Source organism: Meles meles, chromosome 18 (genome assembly GCF_922984935.1).
Source record: "Meles meles chromosome 18, mMelMel3.1 paternal haplotype, whole genome shotgun sequence".
Lineage (NCBI taxonomy): Eukaryota > Metazoa > Chordata > Mammalia > Carnivora > Mustelidae > Meles > Meles meles.
The window spans coordinates 7,842,732-7,851,287 of NC_060083.1; positions in this window are offsets into that span (position 1 = coordinate 7,842,732).

Genomic DNA, 8,556 nt, shown 5'->3' on the forward strand with positions numbered 1-8,556 from the left:
CCACCCAAAGACTTACACACAAATATTTACAGCAGTTTTAGTAACAACCCAAAAAGTGGAAACAACCCAAAGGTCAACCAACCAGATGAATGGATAAACAAATTGTGGCATACCCACGCAAGGGAATACTACCCAGGCATAAAAACAAGTCAGCTACTGACCCATGCATTGATGTGGATCTATCTCAAAAAGTTATGCTGAATGAAAGAAGCCAGAAGTGCATATTGCATGATTTTTTTTAAAATATAGAAATCTAGAAAATGCAAGTTGATCTGCAGTGACCTAAGTGACAGAAAATAGACGGGTGATTGCTTGGGGAAATTACAAAGGGATTTGAGGCTACTTCAGGGAGAGATAATACATTTATTATCATGATGGTGGTGATAGTTTCATGGAGACAGATATATATATACACACACATACATACATACATATACATATATATACACACACATATATATATACACTCACACACATATATAAATATATATTTGTGGATGGACAGAGCTTTGGCATTAATGGCAATTTTGAGCTGGTAGGATTTCTAAATTCTTATTTATCTATATAATGATGTAAAATGCACATGACACTACTCTGGGGGCAGGAAGATTTTTTTTATTAAAATGAAGTTAGAGCCTCAAGAATTATTTTCATGAGTGTGCTTCAATTCAAATTCCTGGTTGGAACCATGGATCAGTGTTGCCTTGTGTCTGTCTACTAACCTGGAACATTGAACTTGATCCAACATGGAGTAAAACCAGACCACAAAAGATGTACACTCGCTTCAAATGGCACATTTACTATTCTGGGGTAAGCAAGGTGTGTGTACTGCACACACACACACACACACACACACACACGGTCCCTCATTCTCTCTGAGGTTGAGCAAGAAAACTGCCCAGCCTCTGTCCCCTGCTGGGATCATGGCATGCTGGACTCAGGGGGTCCAAGAGCCCCTTATTTAATTCAGTACTTAGACCTCTCCTAGTAAAACTACAGTGGGGGTTCTCAAGGTGTGGTCCTCAGAAAGGCAGCATCACCCAGGACTTCATTAGAGATGTGAAATCTTGGGCTGTACCCCAGATCTGCTGAATGGGAATCTGGGAGGGCAGGGCCTGGTGATCTGGGTTGTAACAAGTGCTCCAGGTGATCTCGCTGAAGTTGGAGAACCACTGAACTATGCTAATGCTAACTGGTGACTAAAAAACCCAAAAAACCAAAAATACAAAAAAAAAAAAAACCCTAGAAGAATAAGAAGAAAATTAAGAAGAGCGTACATCAGCATTGCTCAATCTTGGCACTACTGACATCTGGGGACAGATAATTCTTTGCTGCAGGGGGTTGTCCTGTGTATTGCAGGATGATTAGCAACATCCTTGGCCTCCGCTTGCTAGCTAGTGGCCCTGCTACCCTGCCCCAGGCTGTGGCAACTAAAAATGTCTCTAGAGATTGCTGAATGCCCCCAGGGTTGAAAACCATTTTTATCCATAAAGGTTCACAGAGCTTGACTTTGACATGATCAAAGCTGTCTCACTTACCCTCCTGATGTGAGCTGATCCTAGAAACTCATCTCTATAAAAAGAGAACAACAGAATAGCTCAGTTATGTGTGTCTTTTAGAGAAGAAACAAGGTGCTGGGGTGAAGGCATGGCCCTGCCTTCTTTCCTGCCACCTTAAACTCATCCCCTTATCCCTCTCAGGCCACCTGGAGCCAGTCCACCTGCTTTCTGAAGCTTTTCCCACCTATGCCTGTCCCAACTGTCCATCTGGTTCCCCACCCCCCAAATTGGAAGGGAACTAAGAAAGAGTGGCGTCCCAAAAGTCAAAGAAAAATTACTTTCCAGAAGGAATAAGGAGTCAGCGTGAAGCATCACAGAAGTAGGACAAGATCAGGACAGAAAGGAAAGCATCGTGTCTGGCATTTACAGGAAGCCATCAGAAGGGCCACTGAGGAAGACACTGACAATCTGACAAAGCCTTGGGTGTGGATGACTGGTTTCAGCAGTTTGAAGGATGAAAGACAAGTGAAGGATGTGAGCAGGGGTGGGAAGTAGAGGGCAAGGATGGGAGAAGCCTTGCTGTCATGGCTCATAATCTACTCACATTGACCTCCTGGCTCCCACTAGGGTCCTGGGTCCAAACCTCACCGTGCTGTGTGAGAGCACATGCCTCTCCTCCTTCCAGCAATGAACCATCTGTGCGGAGCAGTTACATGCCAGTGAGTCACAGGACTGGCTCCCCCCTTTACTGAGGCTGAGAGGAACTTAATAAACCATCACTGATTTACATGTGATCTCAGGAGACCGAAAGAGCTATAAAGTAAACTCCGTATCTGTCTCCTGTTCCAGAATTCCACAACCCTCCCTTTATCTTGATGAGTTCCTTCCTGTGTGCTTCTTCAGGCAGACTTTGCATACAAACATATTTGCCATCAAGAAAGCACAATAAATCCTGCCCCACCACTGCAATGTACCCAATAAAAACCTCATAAATTGGACCGAAATGTTCACTGCAGAAGAATTCAGAAGAGAAAACTTAACTGTGAGAGAAGAATGTCTATATTCAAAGGGGTTAGAGCCGGAACCCCGAGTAATCACCCATCATTTTCCAGCTGTTTTGTCATCACTCTGGTTTTCTTTGTGGCACACAAGGAAGCATTTACTTGGGTTTTTTGGCCTGTTTTCCTGACTAAAAGGCAGGCTTCATGAGAGAAAAGGCTTTTTCGGCCCTGACCAGTGGAGCATCTCTGAAGCCTAGAACTGTGCCTAGCACATAGTGTATAATCAATAAATGTTGACAGAATGGGTGGATGGGTGGATGGATGGATCGATACATGGGTGGGTAGATGGTTGGATGAGTGGATGGAGGGTGGGTGGATGGATGGATGGATAAATGAATAGATGGCTAAGTGTATGTGTAGGTGGGTACATGGATGGTGGGTGGATGGGTGGATGGTTGAATAGATAAATGGATGGAGAGATGAGTGGATGGAAGGATGAGTGAATGGATCAGATGGATAGATGGGTGAGCGGATAGATGGATGAGTGGATGGGTGGGTGGGGAGATGGCTGGATGGGTGGATAAATTGTTGGGTGGGTGGATAGGTGCATAGATGGATGGGTAAAGGGTGAACTGATGAACAGATAAATGGATGGGTGGGTGGAAAATGGGTAGGCAGATGGATGAATGGAGTGAAAACATTACATGTCAGTAGCCATGTAATCACTGTACAAATCGCTATCTCTCAGGCCTAATTATGCAACCCTATCTAGTAAAGGTCCACCACGGTTCCCATTGTAATCTAACTCCATCCTAATTGAATGGAGAGTCTTCAACTTAAACAAACAAAAAAATACATTGACTCACTTTTTTGTCTTTTGTTCCGCATACCTCCTCACTAGGAAAAAGGGAAGTGTATCTGTTAGACTATTTCCTTCTTTTGATGAGTCACGATTAATTCAGAATGCGAGCTACCTTCTCAAATCCACAGAATTACTTAAACCTGAGCTTTCTTGGTGAGAAGAGCTTTGTCCCAGGTTCCCCCTGATTCTGTAAACCCTGGAGGAGAGGGGGACCTCAGACCCATTGTATTTCCATGTCCTGGCTTGGGACTGCCTGGCTGTCAGGAAGCGAGAAAACTATGGCCATTCCTAGAGGTTCCATCCAACAGACGTGGGAGAGGGCTCAGGTCCCCCCTCAGGTCATATGTATTCAATAAGGACATGCTCATTTTTGACACGGATGCATTTTGAGGGTTTACATAATGAATAACCTGGTTTGCATAAATAGCCTCCCATTTTCTCTGTCCACAATGCAAATCATTTGAAAATTCCAGGCCAGCTAAGTGTTCTTGTACAGATGTTTTAAAAGAAAGCAATTCAAGCATTTGATCTGGCTAAAACCTTGGGACTGGTCTCTAGTGACTAAAAGGGGGCTCTTCCTCTCGGCTCAGCCACAAAGTCTCAGCTGGCTTCTCTTCAAAGCCCGTTCTTCACCCACCAGTTCTACCAACTCCCTCCTGATTATCTGTGCTTCCCACTTAGAGACTCAACATGTTTCTGCAAATCCAAACAGAAAGCCAGTGAGGCAGAACCTAGCTGCCATGCAACTGGTCCATCTGGACAGTTCTGGTGGCTTGATCTGTCTCAGAGGGAAATGCGGAGAAGGCAGGCAATGACTTAGAGGAGTGACAGCGGAACTTGGCAAAGTAACACAGAGTGAGCAGAGGCGATCTGCGTTAAGAGTCCCCAGGACCTCTTTTTCCTCAGCCGCAGTTCCTCCCACTGCCCTTCAGTTTGGGGCTAAATGCTTTGTAGCTCTTCCCATGGGAATGTAAGAATGAGCTCCCGATTAGGCTACAACAATTCCTTTTAAATTCCTCTGCTGCACATTGTAAGACCCAAGAGATGCTGATTGTGCACCCACGGGCGTGTATTTGCAATGATTTTAAAAAAGCCTAGACTACTTTTTGCCAAAGTTTTCCAGGATGTCCCTGGAGTGCCATCATCGTAGTACCTCTAACGAGGTGTGTTTCCTCACCAGGAAGCCAAGGTCTTGACCATCTTCCTCTGGACTGCGGAGTAGATACTCTCCAAGGACAACTTGACTTTTCTTATCTCCAAGGGCAGTGACTCATGGTACACACTCTGCAGGTTTCTGAACGCATTCAAGCTCCTTCCTTCTTGCAGGACTTTCCAGCATCCATAGAAGTAACTGAAGATACCAAGGGGCCTTCCTTCCAGCATAAGAAAGGTGAGAGAGAATAAAGAGGAATCATAAGGGGAAAAATATCTTTTCTGGTATTTTTTAAATTGAGCTATTTCTTATACACAATAAAGTACACAGACCTTCCATGTCCAGCTCAGTGAAACGTTACATGTTGGTACCCACATAATCACTGTACAAATCAAGATACAGAATGTTTCTAGCACCCAAGTGTATTTCCTCCTACTTAGTCCATAGCTGTCTCCCAAAAGCAACAACCATGGATGTCTACGGCCCATTGATAATTCTTACCTGTTGAGTTTCATAAAAAGGAAATCGTAGAGTATACTTGGTGTGTGTGTGTTTTGCATCTTTTGCATACATGACTTTTTTTATGAGTCAATTCCACTTGTTGCATATGTCAGTAGTTTGTATTTTTTAAACTGAAATATAGTTAACACCCAAGGCTACATTGGTCTCATGTGTACAACACAGTGATTCAATCTCTCTACAGTACAGTACACTACGCTCCCCACCAGGGTAGCGAACATCTGCCACCACATTACGCTATTACAAAGCCACTGACTGCATCCCTACACTGTACCTTTCATCTTTTTGAAATATTGTTTTCATATTCTTTGGGTAAATACCCAATAGTGGAATTCCTGGATCCATGGTATTTAATTTTTTGAGGAACCTCCATACTCCTTTCTACCATGGCTGCACCGGTGTGAATTCCCACCAGCAGTGCCCAAGAGTTCCTTCTTCTCCACATCCTTGCCAACACCTGTTGTTTCTTGGGTTTTGAGTTTTAGCCATTCTGACAGGTGTGAGGTGATGTCTCACGTGGTTTTGATTTGCATTTCCTGATAGCGAGTGATATTGCCCAACTTTTCATATATATGCTGGCCATCTGGATGTCTTTTTTGGAAAAAATGTCTAGTAGTTTGTGTTTCTGTTTTGTTTTGTTTTGCTGCAAGGTATTCCAGGAAATGAGCATTTCACAGTATATTCCCTCCAGGGATATTTTCTATTGGCCTGAAGTTGCATTTACTCATCTCATCATCTGCGACATCCTTTCTGTTCTTAAATCCACCTACTGAGTTCTGAGCTTCTGATTCTTCATTTATGTTTCATTTTTAGAATTCCCATTTGACTATTTCTAAACAAAGACTCTAGTTTTCTGGTGTAATTTCTATGTTCTTTTTTTTTTTTTTAAGATTTTGTTTATTTGAGAGAGAGAGGAGGAGCATGAGAGGGGAGAAGGTCAGAGGGAGAAGCAGACTCCCACGAAGCTGGGAGCCTGATGCGGGACTTGATCCTGGGACTCTGGAATCATGACCTGAGCCAAAGGCAGTTGCTTAACCAACCGATCCACCCAGGTACCAAATTTCTACGTTCTTGAGTTAATTAGAATTGTTTTCAAGTCCTTGCCTGCTCATCCTAATATCTTAATGGAAACTACATTTCAGATGGCCTCCGTTACATGGGTTTCATCGTGGCTTGCAGCTCAAAGCAATAAAATCCTAACCCAAACTGTTCAGCATCACCATCGAGAGAATTTCCAACAGAGTCTTCTGGTTCATTCACAAATGATCTGTGGGCTCCTTCAGAGGTGAAATGACCCACCAAGTTTTTTAAATAAGCCAATTCTTGGCAGGTTAATGCACTGACTCAGTTACATTTGAGAACATCCTGATTGAGGTCACTCCGGGGCTCCCATGAGGCAGTTCTCAAATGAAATGGCTATCGTTTTGCAACAGTGGGTCAGGAAATACCAGAGTCAAGAATTTCTTCGCATCTGAGACCACCCTCCTCTTTACCCAGGGCTTTATGACTTTAGATTCACTGTCCTCTCAGCAAATGCTCCCAGTCAGAATCCTCCCTACCTGGTTCAAATCTTTCATTTAGCTGTGGGTATGATTCATGCATCTTGGTTTTCTAAAATAGAAAAAGACAATAGGTTATAAAGATAGAAATTTTCCTCAAGTATAGCTTTTATTCTGTTGCTTTCTTGGTGCAAAGAACTCTCAGTGGCTCCTCACTGCCCATCCCAGTACACACAGACCTCCCTTTCAGATTTGTGTTTAATTAACATCTTATGCAAACCTGCTGCTTCAGCTAAGCTTGCCTGCTCCCCAAACATCTCCAGTGTTACATGATGGCCTATACGGGACAATCACCCCCCCATACCAGAGTTCTCTATGTCTCCTGTAAAGCTCCTCATCTGAGGGACAGTGTCTCATTCATCTCTGACACCCCAGGAAGTAACATAATGACCAGTACGCAGTGGGAACTCTAGATAAATCTCCACCGTTATTTTGGGATGTGTAAATACCAACATCATCTTGTCCTTTACTGAAAATGACTCGGAGATCTCAAACTCTGGATTCCACCCTCCCCCCCCTCAATCACTAGGTCATCAGTGGATCATATGTTAGAAGCAGGCTATGTTCTGGAGCCAGTTCAAATTCCAAACATTAAGAATTGTCCAATTTATTATTAGGATGCGAAACGACAATAAATCTTGTGTTCAGATAAAAAAAAAAAAGGATTGTTGAATTTTCCCTCAAAAGATCCTGGAAGTCACCCCTAAAAAAGAATGTTGATCATTTTAAGTGTATGATAACTTCTTTCAGGAAGTTCAACACAGCCCAGTCAGCTTATCCTGACATTGGACTAAGTGGCTGTTTTTCAGCTGGGAAACACGGGAGATGCTTGGCTTATGTTCAGAAGCCATGCTGCATGAAAAATATATTTCCATTCATTTTTCACGTGTTGGGTTTTGTCTTCTTCTCTTGGAATGCACAGTTGGTTTCCCACCAATGACTCCACTGGGGTCCCTTACTTCCCACCTCTCCCATTCTGCCTTCCCTTCTTGAACCTGTTGTTCAACAACATGGGGATCTGGGGCCAAGTTCTCAGTTTACTAGCTCCACCTCTGCTTTCCTTGTCTCTATCTGAAACCTTTCCAATGGTCCCACCACTTCCCTCCTCTTACATCCATTTTATCAATCTTCAAACCTATGTTTTCATTGATTTTCTTTGATACTGTAATTTCCTACTTCTTGGAACTCCCACAGCCCATCTGCAGGCTTCTACTGTGGCACCTGGACAATTTTATTTTGCTCAAGTTGCAAATCATAGACTAGACTACAATGCCTTGTGGGCAGGAAGTATATCCCATCCTGTTTTGTATCCCTTTCAGCACCCGGTTTGGTGCCATGAACACAGCAGGTGTTCTACAGTGTTTGCAGAACGAATGTGAGTTAATGACATATTAGGAAGCATATACACTGTGGTTTCAGGATGGAGCTCCAGGAACTGTAATAAAGAGCAGAGAGACCAACTGGAAGCTGAGAATTCTCTGCATAAGGAGTTAAAGACTTCAAAGTAGAAATGGAGGGAATGACAGATAGACACAAACAGACATCCTTGTGGTTGGAAACAGGGTGCAAAAGAGGGCATCGAGGTTTACACCTGGGTGTCTAGAGATTGAATTTACCATTTATAGAAGAGGGGCTATTTTTCCATGCAGAATGGGAAGACCTGTGAGCTAAACATGTTGAGGACAACAAGGTGAAAATGTCTAGCATGAACTCAGAAATAAGAATATAATTCTCAGGCAAGAGACCTAGATCTGACTGTGGATATGGGAATCCTCTGTTGAAAGTGAAACAGAGGAGACCCCAAGAGTGTGTGGACACAAATGCAGGTGGACAAGGACTCACCCTTGTGAAAACCTTGGGATATATATATATATACATATATACATATATATATGTATATATATGTATATATGTATATATATATAATATATATATAACCAGGTAGCTTTTTAAATGTCTCATT